Source organism: Pseudonaja textilis, chromosome 1 (genome assembly GCF_049901715.1).
Source record: "Pseudonaja textilis isolate UNSWEBS1 chromosome 1, rPseTex1.2, whole genome shotgun sequence".
NCBI lineage: Eukaryota > Metazoa > Chordata > Lepidosauria > Squamata > Elapidae > Pseudonaja > Pseudonaja textilis.
Genome location: NC_141990.1, coordinates 129331535 through 129355810, shown reverse-complemented (window position 1 = coordinate 129355810; position 24276 = coordinate 129331535). Strand labels below are relative to the sequence as shown.

At 38.6% G+C, this 24276-nt stretch overlaps 1 protein-coding gene across 18 annotated transcripts in view; it reads left to right on the top strand.

The window, feature by feature from the left end:
- The window catches only part of MYT1L (myelin transcription factor 1 like), a 265036-nt gene that overhangs the window by 35979 nt on the left and 204781 nt on the right, over positions 1-24276 (top strand). For 16 of the 18 annotated variants that reach the window (XM_087916631.1, XM_026726515.2, XM_087916689.1 and 13 more), the window contains one exon: positions 10200-10262. The exons of the other annotated variants lie outside the window; for them this stretch is intronic. The gene's annotated coding sequence lies outside the window, so the exon portion shown is untranslated. The remainder of the gene's footprint in view (positions 1-10199; positions 10263-24276) is intronic. 18 annotated transcript variants of the gene reach the window in all.

Here is a 24276-nt window from a genome sequence, read left to right as displayed (position 1 = left end):
GAACCCTACTTATGTGATAAATAATAAAGCTGAAGTGGTTTGCAATATTTATTCTATCTACAGTTTAGGTGCATGCAATAACATGCATAAAGTTTTCAACTCTATTTGTATGACTAACAATATATGCATGGAAAAGATTTCTTAGAAATGGCAATTTAGCTTTGGAGAAATAATTGTAGGTCATTTTGCAATATTTTGCAATATTTTAGTTTGATTTTTGGATCTTAAAGCACCAGTAACTTCAAAAATCCTGTTCAGCCTTAGGAACTTACACATTAACATTTATTTTAGTTCTTGGCTAAATGTCTTTGCAGAAAACTATAGGTGTGCACGTATGAATGTATTGTCATGACTTTTTAAGTAGAATGGAATATAAGTTTACATTTCACCAAAATTTTGCAAATGACTGAAACCTAGGTTCCAGCAAAGTACTGGATTTTAAGAGGGAAATGTTGTTTGAGGTGATTCTACTGTGTCATATCCTAGATGAGAGACATTAGTATATTAGTATTAAATAATTGGGCTTTTCTGATTTACTGCCACTCTTCAGCAGTGTTGGCACTAGAACTCTCAGAATTTCTAATTCACATGACCAACAGAGTGCTATAAATTGTGACATGTGTCATAAATAACATGCTAGTTGCCAAGCATCTGAATTTTCATCACATGATCATGGGGAGGCTGCAACAGTTATAAGTGTGAGAAATGGTTCTAAGCAAAAGTTGTGTGGTCTTACCTAGTTTTAAAATGTATGGTGAAACAACTAGTGTTTCTAAAACAATTTCTGATAATTTCTCTGTTAGGATATATGTCTTAACATTTATAGTTTAAAATATGTTTAGCTCATCTGTAAAATGTTTCATATTATTCATGAAGTGTTATTTGATTACTGCTTTGAAAGCAATGATTCTCTTTGTGAAAAATTACATTTAATTTGTTCTAATTTGATTTCTAGAGACTACGTAGTTTAGAAATTTTGGATAATTTTAATAAAACAATGCTTAAAGAGCACACAAATTTTTAATAAATGAGGGAGCTAGTTTAAAATATTTTCTGTCACATAAAACACAATTAAAATGATATCTTAATGGATACAACTATAGGTAGTCCTTGCTTACCAACCACTATAGGGACTGGCAACTTCATCACTAATTGTTATCATTAAGCAAGATATTACACTTAGTGACAGCAGTTCTTCAGTTCAGGATATCCTATCTAGCTTTTAGATGAAGATCCACCCTAATCCAAGCATTCCCAGCTTGGCCTTTCCCAGCTCTGAGCCTTGATTCATCCAAGGTAATACATGGACTTCAAGTACTCTTCCCTCCCTCCCATGTCTGCCTTTTTGGTTGCTCTGCCTAGTGGCTCTTCTTGATAGTGGTAGTGCAGTCTGCATTGTTGCGGCTGAAGTAGAGGCCCAAGGCCTTCAGCAGTCTAAACCCATCACTGCTACCCCTGGACCTCTTTTTCAGCCCCAGTATCACCACTGTTGCCACCACTGTAAAGGAGTGCTGCCTCAAGTCCTGTGCTGTACCAGCCACCTCAGTGTCATGGTGCAAAGCCCCAACTATCTCAGCCCCAACCACCCCCTTTGCCAGCCCCCAGCGTGGCGTGAAGTCCCATCTGCTCCAGCTGCAGCTGTTCCAAAACCATGGTGTGAAGCTCAAGCAATACCAATATCTCTGCCATGCCTGCTGTCCTATGCCCCCAACTGACTTTTGTCTCCTGCTTCTCCTGAGGTATGTCTGGCCTGGCACTTGGTGAAGTAACTGCCGGTCACATAAGGCCTTCCTCCCAAAGCCATGCACGGAGTACCTAGGGACTTCTTAAGGCTGCATCTGCCTCATGAAAGGGCCAGGCTGAGTCTACCTCATGACCAGTGAAAGGAAGAAGATGGTGAGGAGGTAGTGGGGTAAGCAGAATGGAGGGTAGAAGGGGTGCAGGGTAGAGCACAAAATAGCAGGGACAGTGGAGTGCAGTGGTGAGAGTACAGGGCAATGGGGGTGAAGTGCAGGGGTGGTGGTAAAAAGGAGGGTGATAGTGGGAGCAAAGTGCAGGGTGGCTAAAAGGGTAGAGATGTGGGGAGATAGGCAGGTGAAGGGAATTGAAGCATACCTTCTGAATATAAATGCAGCAGGGCTATCAAGTGTCTGAATTTTGAGGAGTTGATTGCAGGACATTGCAACAGCCATAGCTTCAAAGACAAGGCCTAACCATTTCTTCAACTGTTTTCTTGGGCATTAGGGAAATGGTTTGCTATTTCATATTCCAGAATGTTATTTAGGTAGGTGGTGCTCCTTCTAAATACTAATCAAGTCTGACACTACTTATACTTTTTGTTTTAATAAACTTAATATTACCAATTGCTGTAACAGTATAATCAATCTAAATATGGATGAAATATAAAATAGAGAATACCTTGTACAGAATGTGGTATAATTAAATGTGTAAAAATAGTCAAATGAAAAATAAGTAAAGGTTGAAGTAATTCCTTTTGGAATGTGGTGCTATTGCTTTTGGAAATGGTGTATCTGGTGTAATTACTCCACCCATACTTCATACTGATGAATAGACCTTATAAAATTTCTCATCTCTTATGTTTTAAAAATGTAGGTAGGCATAGTTTTAGAGCAATTAGAATGAGAGAGAAGTACTGCTTGGACTGTGAGTAGACTGAGGTGATAAAGCAACAGGATGCTTTACTGTCTTGATGTAGGCTGCAAATATTAATCAAGAGCAATTTCAGGATCTATGAAGGGAATTGAAATGACTGCTTTTGCTTTTGCAGTGCATATGTCATCCACACAGGTAGTTGCATAAGACTGTTTGTGCTGCATCCACCCACATAGAATTATGTCTGTGGGTGAACATCAAGATTTATATTCTCTGCAGTGGTCTGTTCTCCTCACATCTAGTACTTAAACATAGTTTCTGCATTAGATTGTTGTACAAAAGACTATTACAAAAGACTGCCCAGATTACTTAAAATTACATGCCCTTTAACTTGGCATGAATTAACTCTTCATTTTCCAGGCATACACTGTTCTAAAATTTCTTATTTATAAAAGAAGGGATAAAGAATGTATCTCTGTTAGTGTTAAACTTAACCAAGCTAGAACAAATGCATATATATCTATCAAGAAGAATAAGGGAGGGAGGGAGGAAGGGATGGAGGGAGGGAAGTGGAAAAGTCTAGCCCTCATTTTTATTAAATGAATTTCACTGTGATTTTAATATTACTTCACTGTAAATAGCTACTGCTAGCATATTATGGTTCTATCTGAATCTAGCAATCTGTGTATTATTTTGATTTTGATTCCAACCCTTCAAATAGCAATATTTCCAGAGTGCTTTACAACCCTCTCTAAGCAGTTTACAGAGTCAGCATATTGCCCCCAATAATCTGGATCCTCATTTTACTGACCTCAGAAGGATGGAAAGCGGAGTCAACCTTGAGATGGTCAGAACTGAACTCCTGACTGTCAGCAGAGTTAACCTTCAAAACTTCATTTTAACTCCTGTGTTACCACAACTCCTTGTGAAGCCTTGTCAGCAAGGGCAACATTGAGCAATAACTATTTATTTATTTGTTTGTTTGATTGATTGATTTCTATAGTCGTTCATCTCAACAAGTGACCTACTTCTATTAGCTGAACTTTACAAATTTAATTACAAATTATCTGATAACTGTTAAGAGTGTGCAGTTTACTTTGTATCCACATCTCCAAGTTGTCCGATGTATTCAAAAGGCCAGAAATAATTCATAAATACATATCTACATCTGAGCATTAATTATTATATAATAAAATTTGTGACTGAATTACAATGGTGGAAGTAAACTTTGTTGAATTTGACCTACTCTCTCAATATCATTTCTTTAATATGGCTGTTAATATTATTTGCATCTATACCAGGTTGGGTGATTTCTTTATCTGGCAGTAAGGAATTATTTTATACAAAGTAATATACTTTGGTTAATAAGAACAATGCATCAAAAACAAAAATGAAACTATAGAATTAGAAAAATGTTTAGTTCACAAAATCTCCATAGGAGCTGTTAGTTTGTTATCTCTGTTAGCGATAACTATCTGTTTTAAGTTTTTACAGTAAATAAAACATTTAAAAATAATTTCATTTCAAGCCCATATAGAACAGGGTAACTAAAAGGAAGATGATCAGATCTTTTTGAACTGGGAACAAAATAACTTATTCAGGCAACATTATAAAGTGAGAAAAAATGTGCTAAAATTATGAGACTTATCCCATATAAGATATTTAAAAAACCAAACAGCACTTGTTTTCATTGAGTTAAAATATTTACAACTCAAAACAATTTGAAGAATTATTTTGATTTGATCTGTCAAAATAATCAGATTCGAAGTGACATTTGAGACACTTGAGAAAGAGTAATCTGACTTAGATTCAAAGTATCAAAGTACATCATTTTTTATCTTAAAAAGAGGATCTTCTAGGCATATGCACATAGGAAGAAAAAACTTTTATCACCCGGATTAATGTATTGGAGGATGTTCTAACCTAGCGCTTCAGCTGAAAGTTTGCCAAATCACAGCATCCCTTTAAAATTTGCACAGACCTACAGTTAATCAATACTTGGGATAGGTCTTCAACCAAACCAAACCATTTATTTATTTATTTATTTATTTATTTATTTATCAATCAGTTATTTTAATAATTCTCCCATTTGTCCCTCAGACTGAATGGCAAGAAAATCCACATAAAACAAGAAAATATATTTTGAGTGAATAGTAGTTTTTTTAAGAAATAAGCCCAATTAGACAGTGAGGTCTTCAGGCTCACTTTCAGTTAATTAGAAATGACCCACATTTTATTTTATTTTTTAAATAAGTGAAAAGGAAGATTAGCTTTTTCTGCAAATCAGTCCCAGCACTGGAAAATGTCACCCGCTTCCTAGCAGCATATTTTTGTTCTGTTTTGTTTTTTTATGGAAAAAGGCTTCAGGTCATGTGCAAATATATGGGGAATGCTGCTGAAGCTAATTTATAAGGCTGCATTTTTCTCTTATCTAGAGGTGGAGACAGAAGCTAAAGGATGTCCTTTAACTGGAATATAGCTGATTTTTCCCTCATGCCCTTCTGAAAAAAGTTGAAATGCCCACTATTTAGAAACAAGGTTTATGCCAAACTAAAATAGGGACTGGTAACATTTTTGTAGCTGAATGCTGCACTTATTAATGTTTTCTTTATTAAACCTGGAAGGAATTAAAGCAGAAGTTCTTCTTTTTGTCCTATATTTAAGTGTCGTGGATAGAGCTGAATTTTAAAAAGCTAAAAAAGAATCTATTTTACTTTTTATAAACCTTGTAAAATCGGGAAGAAGACCGAGACATCTAAGAGGTAAAAGAAAGTGGAGGGACAAGGAAACTCACTAGTTACTTGTGGCCTAAGAATTATGTACTCTCTCACTGAAACATGCATCTAGCAGCATTTTGAGGACTGCAGATTCCAACATGCCACAAATATCTACAGAATGAGAAAATTACTTACGCTGTGACTCTTGAAGAATGCCTTTGGAAAATAAACAATATTTTAAAAAGAAGTAATTTAGAAAATTTGGTAGGCTTTCAAAGCTTGCATTAAATGGTTTACTAAAGAAAGCCCAATCTATTTTTAGTTCATACAGATGCAAATGTGTTACCAGTGTGCCGGTATATGGTGGAGATATAGAAAACAAAGTCTTTAGGGATCCATTTATTAGATGAAACCTATTTACTGATGTTCATCTCACAGTTGTCTAGAAACTATGACTCTTCTGTTTCATGTAAGAATAGCTGCATAATGTAAAATGTTTATAAACTTCTGTAGGTGTCAAAAAGCTATGACAAACTACAATAAGCTTGGTGCTAGTACATATCCAGCATCGCTTTTGACCAGACTGAACTTTTATTATTGCCTCATGTTGAGGTAATTCCCCGTTAGGAGAATGAGCGCATACAGGGAGACGTATTTGAGAGGAGTGTTTGAATAATACACACAGAGCACACAGATACACTGTACAGTAAATGTAGGTTTTTACTTCCAGAAAGGTTTAAGCAAAGTCCAAAATAAGCAATCCAAAGTCATTCACAAGTTAAATCAGTCAGTTTTCAATCCAGGGATAATCCAAATATCAAAGTCCAGTGTCAAAAAACAGTTCAGTATGAGACTTACATTAAATCCAGAAATTATCAGTCAATTAGGAAAAATGGAGGAACGGCAACACTTTCCAACAGAAGGAAACAGATACTCACTCAGATGCACTCTCTTCTGAGACTAAGACTAAAACAATCCAGGTTTCTGTCTCCATCTTATGGCCCTTTGAAAAACCACACCCAATTGCAGTTTTTGCAATCTCATTGTACGAAAATGTTTATCCTGGTTTATATATTTCTAACCCAAATACCTGTTAGGTGACTTATATTCCTAACACCTTATGTGACTTTATGATTGTATCGTATCTTTACCTATATAGGTAAGAGAAAATAAAAGAAAACTGAACGCTATTCAGCCTAAAACACATGAAGTATATATATGTATTGAGTTTATTTGTGCTACATTTTCTTCAATAAAGAATAAACAAACAACTTTATTTTTATTTATTTTATTTTATTTATTTTGTCAAGTGATTATAAGGTAACAGGTATAAGTATAACATAGTTATGAATACATGAAATGGATACATATAAGAAAAATAAAAAGAAACAATAGGACAGGGACGGTAGGTACGTTGGTGCACTTATGCATGCCCCCTTGGTGAGCTTATGAATGAATTAGAATAAAATTTTATTGATTAATTTTTTATGCTGTACATCTTCCCTACAGGGTAACTGGGCAGCTTACAGGTTGTAAAATAGAAGTTAAAAGACTAAAACAACATGAAATTATATTATTAAGTATATTAAAATGGAAGTAAGAGAACTAAGAATTGGATGTGATGGGGATGATGAAGTCTTCTTACCTCATCAGTCACCTCTATATTGCTGACAACCCCTCTTGAGGCTCCAGGCCAGCTGGCAAACCCAAGTTGTGATACCCTTCCGGAAAGCCAAAATGGAGGGGGCAGTTCTCATCTTCAGAGGTAGAATGTTCCACACGAATGGGGACACAGCAGAAAAGGCTCTTCTTGACTCCGCCTGCTTCAATTCCTTCAGGCTTTAGGGTCCAGTTAAGGAATCAAATGCTGCACAACATAAAAGGCCTTCCTAGCCATGACTTGTCACCTGCTCTTTGAGCAGGAATTGTGAATCCAGGAGGACCCCCAAGTTATGAATCAGATCTGTGTGTGGTAGTGCAACCCTAGAGTTAATGATGATAAACAATCACATCCAGAGGTTTCTTACACCCGCAGCCATTCTGCCTTGTCTGGATTCAGCTGAAGCCTGTTACAAGGCAGAATATCTATTGAATCCAAATCTTTCATTAAAATGACAAAAAACAATATTGTGCCATCACAGAGCAAGTGTAATGGATGTTTGCATTTTCAAGCAAATAATCCATCCAGAGAAAATCAAGAACACCATAGTTCAATCCTGAGGTACAGCTCCTCTTCTGTTGGCATTGTTGGATTTAAACCGAGAAGGGGATAATTGATATTCATTGAGAGACAAAGCTGAAAAATCTTATATAAAGCACAATGTTTTCAATCTACTTTGTAGTGTATGTGTGAATTCTACTTTAAGTTTGTTTCAAATAATGGCAGTAAACAATAAGTGATCTTACAGAGTGTTGAGCCCCCCTTGGCCCCTGCTATACTGTGAAACTGAATTCTATGGCTTTGTCATTCAAAATGTTACTGAAGTTTTTCAGGAGAGAGTTGCCTAATGTTGATTATTTTTGTTTCTTGTTTTTCAGCTTTATGAATTTGTAAAACATAGGATACATTTACAATAAGAAACAATGAATAAGTACTTTTATCAGTACTTTGAAATGTTCAGAGTGGATATTAGGGTATGAATTATTTGTCTCCTCTATGGTTTGTTCCAGTGGTGGGATTCAAATTTTTTTACTACCGGTTCTGTGGACATGGCTTGGTAGGTGTGGCAGGGGAAGGATACTGTAAAATCTTTAGTCAGAGGTGGTATTTGCCGATTCTTCAAACTACTTAAAAAGTCTGCTGGTCAGAACCTGCTGAATACCACCTCTGGCTTGTTCGAAATAATCTTATGTCTAGAAGTATTAGCAAATATCTATCTATTCTTGTAAAAGTTCATGTGCTACATACAGAAATAAGGTTAAAAATACTGTACATCACTTCCATCTCAGTCTTGAATCTAGAAAAGAATGTTTGCTTCTATATAATACAAAGGATTTAAAAATATAATGTATGAAGACCAGCCAAAACATGGTTGACAGAGACTAGCTATACCTGTTACTTTTGAAATCTTTGACCCTGTTAGTCTTTTCTTACAGTGAAAGTATGATAAATACTATTATATACAGACCTGTAGTGGTTCTCGTACTTCCAGCAAACTATTTTATAGAGAATTATTAAGCATAATCCTTCAAATAGGTTTGGCCTTAGGTTTCAGCAGTCAAACTTGCGGTATGCATGTGGGGAAAATTCAGATAATTCAAACTGTTGAAATAAGAGTCATCATCTTGGCACTACTATACAAAGGACAAAAGATTCATTTTGTAAAAAAAAGAGAAGAACAGGATGAAGTATCTATAAAAGTTCTAGTGGTCAAAGATTGTGGGCAGTGGTTAGTCCTTGTTTCTGATTAAGAAAGGCAGGAACAAAGCTGGTAACCATGTTATGAGTGCAAGCTGATCTCTCTGCTAAGGCAAGAAAATGAAAAGCTCACAACAGTATACTTTTAACTCCATATGGCTAATCACTGAGAATAACAGCTGAGAGAAATTGTTGGGATCCATATACTCCTGGTGGGTAGCATTGGAAGACTTCCAGCTTTCCCTTTCTTAAAATCATAGCTATACTATATCATTTTTCTTAAATGCCTTGAAAGAAACAGGGCAAGTTAGCAATCATCCTAAGAAAAACAGTTCTTGCAGGCTCTATTAAAATAAAAGTACTTCATATTTTAAATAAAACCACTGTTTTAATACCAGTTAAACTTGGTAAATAGGAGCATCATTCCAGCTGTAATTAGCATAACCCCTGACATCAAAAAGGGGCATAGCTTTCAGCGCTAAGTGTTGAAAAGTTTGAAAGTCCATAAGGGATGCATTTAGAAGGTTGATGAGAAATCTTGATTTAATTTTAACTATGTAACTTTGGCTTCCATTAAATTATTCCTGAATGAGACATATTACTACAAATTGAGCATTTCTCAATTTAATTTTGTTTAGTTTTGTTTTTAATAGTATATACTTAGTAGTCAATGACTGCGGTAAATACTGTCCAGTAACAAATTCTGGCCCAATCAGAAACATAAAACTTGTCATTTATTATTTATAATTTTTTTGGTATTTTTTTTCTACTGTGCATTCCAAAAATGCTCTCTGATAAAATGCATGTCTCTTTTACGTTGTGTATGTGTGTGCGTTTGAATCCTGTATGTAGATTAATACTAATTAAAATAAACCAATCATGGCAAAGTTTATGGATGGTTGTAGATACCTCCAGAGTGTTCAATCTGCTGCTCTTGAGTTATCAGAAATCATATTTAAATTAGTATTTTGAAATCTTTAGTGTTTACTTATAAGTTGCAGGTGTCTCCATTCTCTGATTTTGGACATAATGAGTCCCTATGGACTATAAGACAAGTTATCCTTTATCTTTCCTATGAGATGTAGATGGAAAAAGGACTCTAAGAAAATGTGTCCATCATGGCAACCTTCTGTATTTTTTGTTCCCCAATTGGAAAAGGGTAGAGATGGCGTTGCTAAAGCTTAGGAAGTTCATTTTTTTCCCTTCTGGCTTTTTTCCTCAGTTTAATCATGAAACTTAAGAGCTGCCTGGTAGATGGAAGAAAGGAAACTTAATTGTTCAACAGGATAGCAGGGTTTTGGGGGGTGTTGTTTTATTTGGTGGAATTTCACAAATCTATTGGGATATGTAACATATGGAAGTATAAAAATGTCTTCAACTGCATCTTGAGAATAGTAAAACTGTCATATATAAGTGCAGTATGAACCAACCTATCTGAATCCATACAGAAACCCATCCATTTATGGCTCCTTTGTAATCTTCTCTCAACTGTCTTCTGTTTGCATGCACAGACTGCAGACAGCCAGGACCAGCTTATGACGCAACCACATGAAGCTGAAGAAAAGCAGTTACAGGTAGTCCTCAACCAACAACCATTCGTTTAACGACTGTTCAAGTTATAATGGCATTGAAAATAGGGGGCTTATGACCATTTTTCACACTTACAGCAGGGGCGGGATTCTACTGGTTCTGTCCAGCTCTGTAGAACCAGTAGCTCTGAAGAGCAGCAGACATAGATCAGGTTGTATGTCTGCTGCTGTTTTGGCCCACCCACCCACCTGGGCTCTTACCTGATCTTTATTTCCTGGTTTTTCAACTGCAGCGGCTTTGCGTGGCACAGCTACGGTTGAAAAACCAGGAAAAAAGTGCTTTTTCAACCACTGCGCACCCGCACACAGCACTGTTCAGCTGTCCAGGCAGCAAGCTGAAGACGATTCACACTTGCACCATGTGCAAATCGTAAATCACAGAACCGGTAGTTACGGATCCCACCCCTGACTTACAGCCCTTGCAGCATCCCCATGGTCAAAATTTGAGTGCTTGATAATCCTGATTTATACTTATGGTGGTTGCAATATCCCAGGGTCACGTGATTACCCTTTGCAAACTTCTGACAAGCAAAGTCAGTGGGGAAGCCAGATTCACTTAACAACCATGTTACTAACTTTACAACTGCAGCGATTCACTTGTAACTGTGGCAAGAGAGGTTGTAAAATGGAATAAAAGTCACTTAACAACCACCTCACTTGGCAACAGAAATTTTGGGTTCCATAGTGGTTGTAAGCTGAGGACTGCCTATACTTTATTGATCCAGTGATAGGTACCCTATATTCATCAAATCTGTTGTACAGCAGCTCTTTTACTGGATTTGCAGGACCCTAGTATTCTACGACTCAATTCTGAATAGCTAATTTCTATTTTCTGTAAAACAGAACCAATAGAGCTACATTTAGACTTTGCACATTGGAATCAAATAATTGAATCAAAGTGTCCAGGATCAGCTTTGTGATGTTTTAGGTGTAAAATTCATTTTCATTGTTCAAGTTATGCATTGATAAAAAGGTCTAACATTTAGTATCTATTGAAAGAAATGTTAATCATACCTTAAGCTTTGATATACATAAACCTATTAAAAGCAGACATGGCCTATAAAGTAGAAGGAGACCTTTATGTTTCCAGGAAGTGTGCAAGTCTCAGATCTTCCTCCTAATTAATCCCTAGGTTCTCATTATATTGTGCCCACCTCTTCACCTCTTCTCCTACACCATCCCAAGTTACATCGTATTAAATACTGTGTCAGCTCAACCTAAATGAGAATAACAATTCTAGATTCCCTAGCAATGTGAAATCTACTTTAATATTTCTAACTACAGAGGTTAAGAACATTGAATACAAAACAACCTGAGAAAGTATTCAGCAAGTGGGGGGTATGGAAAAAATTTATTAGATTTTTTTTATCCTTTATTGTTTTTATAAATAACTCAAGATGGCAAATATACCTAATGCTCCTTCCTCCTGCTATTTTTAGTTAGTTTACTTTATTGTCATTGCACCTTGTACAACGAAATCAAACACGCAACAACATGATTAATGATTGTTAGGAATATAGTGAAGATATTGGACAACAACATTGCAAGTTCCAATGGCACTAGAGCATAGCTAGATCCCCAAATGACCCCCCTAAATCTCTTAATTAAAAAAAAAAAAATCTCATATGATTCTCTATGACAGTTTCAGTTATTGTTAGGTTCAAGAGACTGCTGATGAAGCTAATCTTTTGATATGTTCTTACATACATCATAAGTAAAGGTAATTTCAATTTTATAAAGATCTTTTGTGCACGTGAGCATAGGTCTTCCTGTCAGTCTTGATTCCTGGTTTCCCCTGTTAAGTCTATGCGGGTATTCTTGGCAATGTTTTTCTAAACATTGCTTTCTTTGTAGGACAGAGAAACAACATTTGGCCCAAAATCTCCCAGCTAAAGTGCTATTCTCATACAGCAATCACACAGTGTTTATTCTCCATACTGACATTTCAAATTTTATTAACAATGAAATTCTATATTGGCATCTTTTAAAAAGATAACCAAAACATTGCTAAACTATATTATAAATTCAAAACTACTATTTCCTTTTCTATAAATCAAGCAGATCGAATAGGCGCATATGTTGGGAAAAGCTCAGCTGAATCTCTTTTTTGTTTTTATGTATATGTGGAAACGCCCACCAAATCTTGTAGATTTTCTTTAATTTGAATGACTTCCTACCGTGAATAGAAAGTAGCTCAAATTAGTTTAATCCGAGTAGACAAATTTATTCTGTGTTTATGGGTAGGCTTATGCTTGTTTCCTACAAAAATAGGCGTATACAACATGTAAATGTCATGAAAATCAAGTATTTTGTTCTCATATGGTAATCTTTTTGTCTAAGAAACCATCCAAATTGTGGTTAAATAATGGTGTTAGAAAAATAAATCTTGAATTCTTTGTTGTATCTCTACAAAAGTACATTTCACTATCAGTTCCTGAAGAATAAGAGCGTGCTATTTCATTCACATTCTTCTGAGCTTCCCATCACCATCAGATTAGTCATTGTAGAAATAATATTATACTGGCAAGGACTTTAGTCTCTTCCGGCACAGATTTTATCTTCTTGGGATTCATTATATTTCTGCAGGGAATGCCTCCTGTTGTAATAACCTAACAAGAATTGGTAAATGAGAAATTGGCCTTGGAGCACAAGCATCTCATGAGGCTAATTTACTCTTTCCTTTAGCCTAACAAAAGCCTCTATTCCCGAAAGTAACCAACATTTTACAAATGGAAATTCTCATGGAATAAAGAGCTCTTTAACTGCACTGTATGATTTCTAGTATCTATGCTGGATATCTTCAGTAGGATATTATCAACTATGCAAATACTTTTCTTGCAGAAATATTATTTCTATATTTCAAAATATAAAGGCCCATGAAAATAATAAAAAATATTATCCCGCCCCACCCATGCAGTTTTTTTGGCCTTTTGCATCTCAGTTCTAAGCAATACCTTAGAGATTAATAAGATGCAAACAATGTTTATTTCTGTTACAGAACCTTTTATAGAAATCATATGCTTAATTAGATTCTTGATGAGAAGATCAAGTTCAGATGATAAGTTGAACATTGCAAACTATTCACAGATACTGTGAATACTGTATTTCCTATTGTTTAAGCCACTGTTACATTCTTCTTGCTGGTGCTCAATAGGTGAACCCTAATTGTTTGTTTGTTTGTTTATTTTCCACCCATCTTACAGTCAAGAGATTCTGGGCAGATTACATCATCATAAAAGCAAAAGTACAAAACATCAAAGCATTAAATATTAAAATGAACAGATGAGATGAGATGCTACCATGATAAGGCAGAATAGAGACACTAGCTAAATCGGGAAGGCTCATATAGGGGTTGTATGTGATCTGAACATGGACTAGTTGTAAATGTAGTAGTTGAAGTTGTTGCTGCTTTGGTCAATCATGCTACCCTCAAAGCAAGCTTCCTTGAGATAAATGCTCAAGCATTGCAATTTCAATCAAGAATGCAGCACTTTGTATACCAAGGAATTGAGATCCATGTTAAGAATGTATCTGAAAGTGAAGGCTATATTTTAGTAGTACCACAGTTATTTCAGCAAACAAGTACTTGGAGGCTCTCTACACCTAGTAGTACACTTAAGGATGGACTGGAGATTGAGAGGGTCCCATTAGAGAGATTCTAAATGCAATGCAGAATTCAGCAGCAAAAACATGCTGTTGAACGAGGGGTGACTTGATCACAGTGTTCCAATATTTGAGGGGTTACCACAAAGAAGAAGGGGTCAACTTATTTTCCAAAGCACCACAAGGCAAGATGAAAAATAATAGATAATGAAAAATAATAGAAACTAATCAAGGAGAGGAGCAACCTAGAACTAGGGAGAAATTTCCTAACAATGAGAAAAATTAACCAGTGGAACAGCTTGCTTTCAGAAGTTGTGGGTGCTCCACCATTGGAGGCTTTTAAGAAGAGACTGGACAGCCACATGTCTGGAATGGTATAGGTATAGCTTGAGCAGGAGGTTAGGCTAGAAGACCCCCAAGATCCCTTTCAACTCTATTATTCTGTTATTGTTTTTTAACTGGCAGAGCTGGAAAGTAAGAGAGTATTACCGTTTTTGAAATCTGGTACTGATGCATATTGTAGCTTTTGCAATAAGTAAGAAATAATCACTATGTAAACTTGGAATTGAGATACCTACAATTCATTTGTTGATTGGGGTTGTTAAACTTCATACAGTTCCTGTCTCTTCAGGTAATTTTAACAATTCAGAAATTTTACCAAAACAAGTTTAGTGAAGTGTCATTAGAAAGCATTTTTGTGTAACCCTTGGTTTATTTGGTATGGTGCTTGAATTTTTGATATACACTTGGCATGGCTCGTTTGATTAAAAATAAAAAAACAGTATTTACCAATATCCTGAAAAGATAAAGGCCATGACTACTTCAGCTAGAAATTGACAATATCTAGGACTTTAAATACAAAATGTCCTCAAGCTTCTGGAGGCAATGGTCATGAAGATACTTGTCTGAGGCAACTTGTTACCTACAGTGACAGAAATCAAATATAGTTTGGCGTTGTAAACTTAGACTGTCCTGAACTGAATGCTTTTGTGGCTGGAAAATACTCTCTATTATATGCTTGCTTGTTCCAATATCCTATGAATGACTTAAATTGGAGTTTCTGGAATTATTCTATTATTATTTTTTTGCCATTATACAACAGTATTGTAAAGATGGCTCCATTGAAATGTTTTGCCATGGAATTTCTAGAACTAATTCTGATCAATTAGAAAATAAGATAAAACTTTTGAAAAGCGAGAGGGTGTGTGAATGTAGAGATGGTACAATTAAAACAAAAAACGTTTTAGTGTTTAGTTCTTTGGAAAACCTAACATTGATTGTGCTATGATATAAGTTTAGAATTGATTTTTAGCATAAATATTAACTAGATAGGAAGATGATGAATACAAAATAATCATGGAGGAATATTTTATTTATTGTTTAACCTAAAATGCGGTATAGAAAGAATTGCTAAGAATTTCTTCTTTGTATTGTTACATGCATAGAATGTGCTAGAATTTACTTCTGAAGAAATAGGCATAAAAACTAATTTTGGATTAAGTGATAAAAAGCATTATTAATGATAAATCTGTCAAATGTCTAACAAGTTTTACTGAAAAGGAATTTAAATGCCTTTTGCAAAGTTGTATTTTTCTTTTTGCAATATCAGTTTCTAGAAGAAAAAAAGGCTATATGGATATTAGATGCATCTAGTTTGGGCTCTTGACAATATGCACTTTAAATTAGATTTCTTAATAAGATCAGCTATAAGGAATACAACTGGACTGTAGGTTTATACTAATACATTGATACTTCATCAAAAATTGATGTTAAACAGTTAAACTGTTGTAAGTTACGGTAACACATTATCAGAAACAGGGGCGAATGGAAACAGTGGCAAGCTGTTTATCTGTACAGCCATTTACATGACCATTGCTCCGTTGGTGCAATCCGAAATCTCTGATTGTGATTCTAAGGCTCAAAACAAAAAATAACCTGACTGCTTGTATACCCTACAGAAGAATTGTGGAGATAAATAGATATGTGTAATTGACGCTAATACAGGCAAGCAATAATTGGATGGTTGCAGAATTTACAGACTGGATGTGTTTAGAATACTCTTAAGCCTCTGAGAAGCCTAGCTATAATAAAACACTGAATTATGCAAGATACATATTAGTGAACATTATTTAATGTTGTTCTTCATGTAAATGTCTGTAATATTCCAAACAACTTTTCATCCATTTTGACACTGAGATAAACATTTACAACATGCTTTCATAATATCTAGCTTTCAACTCTTTATTATGAATTAGCCTAGAATACAATAAGATACAGAATAGGTATTATTAGGACAGACAATTAGGACAGCTCATTTTTAAACATTACTTTTCAAGGTATTGATCCTCAAAAATATGAATGGGGAATGGTTTCAAGTGAAGAATTTAGTTATGGCATGGGGGACAACAAATTTTATTCTGCTTAGAAAAATTGGTGTGACGTTTTAGTAAATTGAATGAAGAATTGCAATAACTTATAATAAATCTTGCACATATCACTTCCCAGTCAATTGCAATGCACTGTTCATTGGGTTGTCCTTGAAGAGCATTCAGAAATTAAAACTGATTCAAACTGGGCATTCCACAGTTGAGTCATGCTGCATGAGCTGCACTGGCTTCTACTTTCTCTTGGTGTGATTCAAGGTAAGCCTATCATCTTTAAAGCCCTGAATGGTACAGGGTTAGGTTGTTTGTGGGACTGCCTTTCCCTAAAGATGTTTGTCATTCCACCATATCTCACAGAGTAGGCCCTCTTCAGATCCTTTTGCTTAAATGCTGCCATCTAGAAGGATCAAGGCAGAGCATTTTCTCAGTAGAACCTCCCACCCTTTAGAAAACCCTCTCACTCAGATATAACAGGCTCCTGGCATTCTGAAAATCCTTGAAAACATGGCTGTTCCCCACAAACCTTGGGATAGTGTGAGACTGAGTCTGGTAAAACTGTGAAGTTTTTTTTTTCCTCTTCTGAATGCGTAGGGCTGTGATGGCGAACCTATGGCACGCGTGCCACAAGTGACACACAGAACCATTTAAGCTGGCACACTAGCTACAGGCAAACTTACCTCATTGAGCATGCGCGTGCCTCACAGCTGATTTTTGGGGGGCTGGTTTGAGGCCTTTTTCGGCCTCCCAGAGGCTTGGGAAAAGCCTCTGCAAGGCTTTTCAGGACAAATTATAGGCCTGTAATACCTGTAATACCAGAAATGACGAAACGGGCCCATAATTCATCCTGAAAAGGCTTGCAGAGGCTTTTTCCAAACCTCTGGGAGGCTGAAAAAGGCCTCAAACCAGCCGGAAAATCAGCTGTAAGGCGCAGTGAAGGTAAGGGGGTGGGGAGGGATTGCACGCGCATGCGCAGGGGGTGTGGGGAGGGTGTGCATTGCATTCTGGGTGCTGGCACAAAAGTGCGTGCACGCTGGTGTGCATGCAATTTTTAGCACAGGAACCGAAAAAGGTTAGCCATCCCTGGCATAGGGATATTTTCTTGTTAAGAATCCCAAGAGGTTCTTGTTGGCTTTTTAATTTAAAAAAACCCCTGTTTTCATTGTTTTACTGTTGTTTGTGAGCAGCCTGTGATTATGTTGCAAATAGAAATCTAAAGTAATAAAATTAAACTGAAGTAATTTTTTGCTCTCAAAAAAGAGCCACTCCAGATTGGTCAAAGGAAAAGTATACTTTGGAATAAATAGATGTGTCAACAAAGTTATTAGGGATTTATTTTATTTATTTATTTTGCAAATTAATGTTCTTCATGTTCTCAGCAAAGGCATCCCATGATGGTTAGCTAAGGAAAGTTTTATGTGCACCAAGACGAAGACAATCAGAACTTACAGCAAGCTGAACAGAGCATAGAGATAGCCCTCCACGTACACTGATTAACAATGGTTCAGAGTTACAATGGCCTTGAAAAAAATAAACTTTACTTGCACTATGGCTGTCATACCATCACCATGGTTGCGTAATTTCAATTTGAGTACTTGGCATCTAGCTTGTATTTAAAAACCAGTTGCAGTGTCCTGCAGTCACGTGATCACAATTTGCCGCTATCCAGCACAAAACATCTTTTGGAGAAGATCTATTTGCTTAAAGACCATGTGATTCATTTAAGGACTGCTGTAAAAATTGTAAAATTGGATCCGATTTACAACCACAACAATTTGCAATGTAAATTTCTATCTCAATTATGGCTGTAAGTTAAAGACAACTTCTGGTTGACAATGTGGATCCTGTTAGAGACCAGTTTGCTGGCGCCTGGTATTCTATAGGAGCTTCAGAGATAGTGGAATCAAAGAATACAGGGAAGCGCAAATATTTTTGAAGTCCTTGAGTTGAAGTCAAGGCAGAGCTGAGATTTCTAAAAATTTGAACTGTATGTGCTAAACAAATGTAATTCGTTGCCTTAAAGCATATAAAAATATTTACATGTTTACTGTTTCATGAATACTTTATCCATGCTCAGACTGTAAGCTTAGTAGAAAATTCAAATGTTCTGTTCTCACAATAACCTACTATAGCAACTTACAAAACTAGAGAACTCGCCAATTGTATTTTGCAATAGGTGAAATTAGGAGATTTAACTATTTTATACACTAGTGGAGTACTATATACAACATAATTAATAGATATAGATATCTTTATCTCCAATTAAATCATTAAGTGCAATTGGGGTGGTGGTGGGGTGTCCCTTTAGAAAGGCAGGAGGTGGGTTCATGGACTGAACACCATGGCTTGTTTTGTAGGATCTGGAGCTTAGCAGGATCTTCTGTTTTAGAAAGTGGGTTGCACCCCTTACCCTGAAGTGAACTTTTCTTTGAAGCCTGGATGGTTGAATGCTGCGTCATCTCTGCAGTTGTCCTTTGTATTCCCTGCCACCTCCTGCTGCCTTTTGCTCGTCCAAGCTAAGAAAACTGAGTTTACTTCAAGAACCTCAATCTGCTGCCTTTCCATCCTTTTCCCCCCTCCCGCCCATCAAATTTCTCATTCTCCCTTAGGCTCTAGTCCCAATTTAGTAAGACGAAGCAGATGCGCCAGGTGGAGAGGGGAGAGCTGGGTTTTTTTTGGCTCAGCATTGGCTGCTGCATTGGAGGTTTCATTAAAAGTAATTTTTAAAAAGTGTGGCCTCCCGCTTCTTCACAATGGATCAGCTGGCAGTGAGGAGGGAAAAGGAGGGAAAAGGGGGAGGCTTCTAGCAGAGAAGGGAGTGCTTCTGGGATGAGGGGAACCGGGAAGAGAAAAAGCAGCTTGAAAGAGTGGAGGCGGGAGAGCAAACTGAGTGAGTGAACCTTTGGCCTGCCAGGTGGCCTCTTTATTCCCCCTCATTCCCGCGGCAGCTGGGTAGCACCCATCTCGTTGCATGAGAAGCAACCAAACAGCTTTCTCGCCAGAAGCACTGCTCTTATTCAGATTCCCTGCTTCCTTTCGGTGGCCCTCAGCCGAGCATGACTGCCCCACCAATCGGGAGAGAAGCGGACCTGCTTCGACAACACCACCACCACCTGCGCCCAAAATCTTTCATCTTGAAATGTTTCTTAAAGTCACCCCAAAGGGGTGAGCAAAGTAGGCTCCTTATCTTACATTCTTATTAGAGGCAGTCCTCAACTTCTGGCCTCAACTGAGCCAAAATTTCCATTGCTAAGCAAGATTTAAGTGAGTTGTGCTCCATTTTTCTTTGCTTCTTTGTTAAGCGATGTTCAGTAGTAGTAAATACAGATTGTATCTTAATAAGGCCTTTGAGGCAAGTTGCTGGGTGGCGGGGCCAGGCATGGTGAGTGACATCGAGTTGGCCACACCCACCCAGTCACATGACCACTTAGCCACACCTACCCCAGCTTGTCATAAGGGCAGAGAACCAGTTGTTAAATTATTTCAATCCACCATTGCATATGGGTACTGAATAATACAATGCATTCTCAGCCTTAATGGGTATAACGTGTTTATTATGATGACATATTCAAAATATCAGACAGTCCTAATAGTTGAAATAAGGTCTAATCCTGATATAATGGGCACAGTACAGTGTCCATTGAAATGTTGCTGAAATCAGCAAGAATCATGAATCTATCTGCTATAAAAGAATATGTTTTGATTTTGCAAAATGTCTCTCAGCATATTAGCATATGACTTCAAAATAGGGGCATATTGTTACTGATTATCCTGTTCAACCTAAGTAATAAAACCAAATTAATACTGATTGTGGAAGATAAGTGTCAGTGATCGGAATAAAGCAATTTGCTGGAATTCCAGATTATTTTCTTTGCAGCAAATGATAAATTTGCCTCTGGATGCCTTTGCAACTGATTTCCTTTAAATGAATAGGCTTGTAGATTATCAAGGGTTCTGTCTGTTTATGCTATATGTCTCTGTCTGTCTGTCAGCCTGTCTCTCTCTATATATATATACATACATACATACATAAGAATGAATACATACATACATACATACATACATACATACATACATACATACATCATCACAAAATCTCCAGAACCGTAAAGCCTACAAACTTGAAATTTGGCACATATGTTCCTCTTGACTTCCAGGTGCTTTCTAAGAAAGGATTTTTTGAAATGACCATCAGAGCATTAGTATTTCTTAATACAGTAATTAACATGCTCTGATGCTAAGGAGTTCTACTCCCCCTCCCCACCTGAAAAGAAATCTGTTCCAACTGCCAGTTGCCTCACATTCTGTTACCTTGCTATTTGTATCACTCAGGTGGCCCAAGGACATAGGCAGGCCTCCAAGTTGCCTTAACAACTCTCTAAAAGGATGCAAACTACACTTTCAAACAGGAAGCTACTTTGGCATCAAAGGTTATAGTATTTTTATTACCCACCATCTATCTAGTCAGAGCTAAAGAAGTTCCTTGGATGAGAAGGAAAACATCTTCAAAGAAAAACCAGAAAGCCCAGTTGTCTCCTGAAAAAAAGCATCTTTGGGATAACAGTTGGAGGATTGTATTTAACAACACTTTTGCTGTATAGATAAATAGATGAATACATGGAAAGTTGGAAAGGAGGGAAGGAAAGGAGGAAGGGAGGGGAAAGAAGGAGAGGAAAAGAGGAAAGAAAAAAAGGAAAGGAAAGGCTTATGTGTTTCAATCACCGACTACCACTGAGCCAACGGATTGTGAACCGAATTTATCCTGCATAGCCCAATCACATAGTTTTGTGGCGAAGCACGGGTATTCAGCTAGTTTTATATAAAAGTTTATCTGGATTGTTCTTTAATAACTCTGAAATCAAGATCCTTCTTAATAAGGAATTGTAATCTGTGATCTTTAGACAAGGTGACTGTTATGTCCTGAGGACTCAAGGAGTTCTCACTCAGGTCCACTCACTTGTGTGGGCGTTATTTCCCCCATTCCCATTGGTCAGTTCTCCCCAGCAGCCAGCTATAAAAGCAGGCTGCGGGGTCCAACTGGCTGCTGATTGCTGCGAGCCAGTTCCAGGCTTGGCAAGCACGGTCAGCCCTTTATTTGTAAATAAAGTACTGTTGCACTCATGCTCTGGTTCAGCCTCTCATTGCTCAAACTTAACACTGGCGACGAGGATGGGATGGCTACCAGAAGCACCTTGCAACCGCTGAGTCACTAGCCACCCGATCTACAGCCCAGAGAGAGCGATCGGTTGGCAACAGGGAAACGCTGATCCGCAGCCAGAGAGAGCGGTCAGCTAAGCGAAACGAGCGATCAAAAAGAGCAAACGCAGATCCGCAGCCAGAGAAAGCGGTCTGAGTCAAATAGTTAGAAGCGTCTGTAGCCGCTTGTTAGCCTCGCTACGGGAAAGTGAAGCGCTGCGAGCCGCAGCCGCTCTGCATTTGGCGCGAAATTCAAGCGGGTGTCATTTGAATTTCGGGCCAGTAGAATCACAGCACAGCGCTGTAGAGAGTCACTAATGCCCACTTTTTTTTGGCGCGAATCAAGACACCTCCAACGGCTAGCAGCCAACGTGGTAACCCAGAGAGAGAGAAAGAGAGGGTAGCAAAAACCTCTCCAGAGCTGATATCACTTGTAACTCACGAGCGTTCGTAGTCCCAGAGAGATTTCTCCCGCAGGTAGCCCAGCCGTTCCAGCACCATGAGTTCCAATCCAGTATTCCCGGCGTTTAAACCAGACGAAGAGAAGTGGGAATCGTATAAGAACCGTTTCAATCATTACATCGATGCGGTCGGCCTGTCGGATGCGGGAGAGCATCGGAAAAAATCCTATTTCCTAATCTACTGCGGAGCCACCGTTTACGATACCGCTGCAGCACTCGTGGCGCCGAGAGAATTAAAAACGCGTTCCGTGGTCCGAGTTGCTTGAGATCCTCACAAACCACTACGCTCCCAGACCTTCACAAATCGCCAGGAGGTTCACGTTCCGAATGAGGAAGCAATCAAGTAAGGAGACCATCAACCAATATATGGCGCCCTCAGAACAGCAGCCCTGCACTGTGGGTTTGGAACATACCTAGAGGACATGCTCCTCGATCAATTGGTTTGTGGGGTCAAGGATCTCAACCTACAGAGGCGACTGCTAGCTAAGAAAGACCTCAACCTCGCACAAGCGGTAGAGGAGGCCCTAGCAGCCGAGCTAGCTACGAACTCAGCCACCGAAATTCAGGGCCCAAGCGCCAAGCTAGCAGCGTTCCCAGTCCATTCCGAAGAGGTGGAAGCGGAGGAAGGCCACAACGATGAGAACGATGTCCATCGCCTCACCAATGACAGACGGTCGCAGGTAGGGGCCAAACAAGAATACACCAGTCCACCCAAGCACATCACCCTGTGCCTAGCCTGTGGGGATCACATCAAAGGGCCACCTGCAAGTTTAAAGGAGCCGTTTGCAACAACTGCCATAAGAGGGGCACATTGCGAGAGTCTGCCAAGCCCCCAAAGCACTGCACAAAGACCCCGTCCTCGCACTCGGGACCACAGAGGCAAGTATTAAACTGTCGCACGCACCGCCTTGCCAGGCGTACTTGCCACTCTGTTAGTAAAATTTCTCTCTCCGTTTCCCTAGAAGGTAAACCGTGCCACATGGAGGTTGACACAGGGTCAGCGCTCTCAATAATCTCATGGAACACCCTCAAGAGACTCCACCCCAGCCTATCTACTACCCGGCTTCAGAGATGCCAGTTCGGCCTGAAGGACTACCAGGGAAGGCCATTCCCGTGATCGGCAGAGGCAAGTTCTTTGTCAGTTTTAGAGCTTTTAAAGGCCACCTACCTCTAGTGGTAGTTAACGGCAACCTACCCACCTTATTGGGGCTCGATTGGTTTCCCCACCTCGGCCTAGGGTTAACAGGAGTCCATGCTGTCTCAACCTCAGACACTGACTCCTTATTCGCTGACTACGCAGATGTGTTCAGCGAGGAGCTGGGGTGTTATAATGGAACCCCCATCTCGTTCACCGTTGACCCCCAGGCAGCCCCAATCAGATTAAAACCACGTAGAGTTCCATTTGCTATTCGACCAAAACTAGACGCTGAATTGGATAAACTACTAAAACAAGGGGTCATTGAGCCAACAGATTTCGCCAAGTGGGAGACGCCCATTGTCACACCCTAAAAAAGATGGTAGCCTGAGAATTTGCTCGGACTACAAGACAACAATCAATAAATATTTACAAGTTAGCGCCTATCCCGTGCCCGTCATTCAGCATTTATTGCATACATTCGAACCGGGCAGTATTTTTTGCTAAATTGGACATGTCTCAACATATCAACAGTTCCCTGTTGATAACCAAACAGCGGAACTTCAGACCATCGCCACTCACAGGGGTGCCTTCCGATGCAAGCGTCTCCAATTTGGCGTAAGTGTTGCCCGGGCATTTTTCAATCCCTCATGGAGCGGATTTTACAGGGCCTCCCTGGTGTAGTACCCTACTTCGACGACATCTTGGTCTCGGCCAGGACAGACCCCAACTCTTCCAGAGAGTGCGAGCAGTGTTAGAGAGGTTCAGACAGCATGGCCTCAAGTTAAAAAAAGAAAAATGCGCCATTGCCACTAGACAGGTGGACTTTCTGGGTTATAAAATTGACGCCTCTGGCATTCACCCCTGGAGTCCAAGGTCAGGGCGATCCACGAAGCTCCCACACCAACCTCCAAAACGGAGCTACAAGCTTTCTTGGGACTCCTAAACTTTTATGCATCCTTCTTGCCCCATAAAGCCTCAGTAGCCGAACCCCTACACAGATTACTAGACAAAAAGTCACCGTGGCACTGGGGGCACAAAGAAGACCAGGCGTTTAACGCCGTCAAATCACTACTTACGTCAGAGGCAGTGCTCATCCAATTCGACCCCAACCTTCCTTTAGTACTGGCAGCAGACGCATCCCCTTTTGGAATTGGGGCGGTCCTTAGTCACCGACTCGCCAATGGCGCCGAGGCCCCCATCGCCTTTTTCTCCAGGACGCT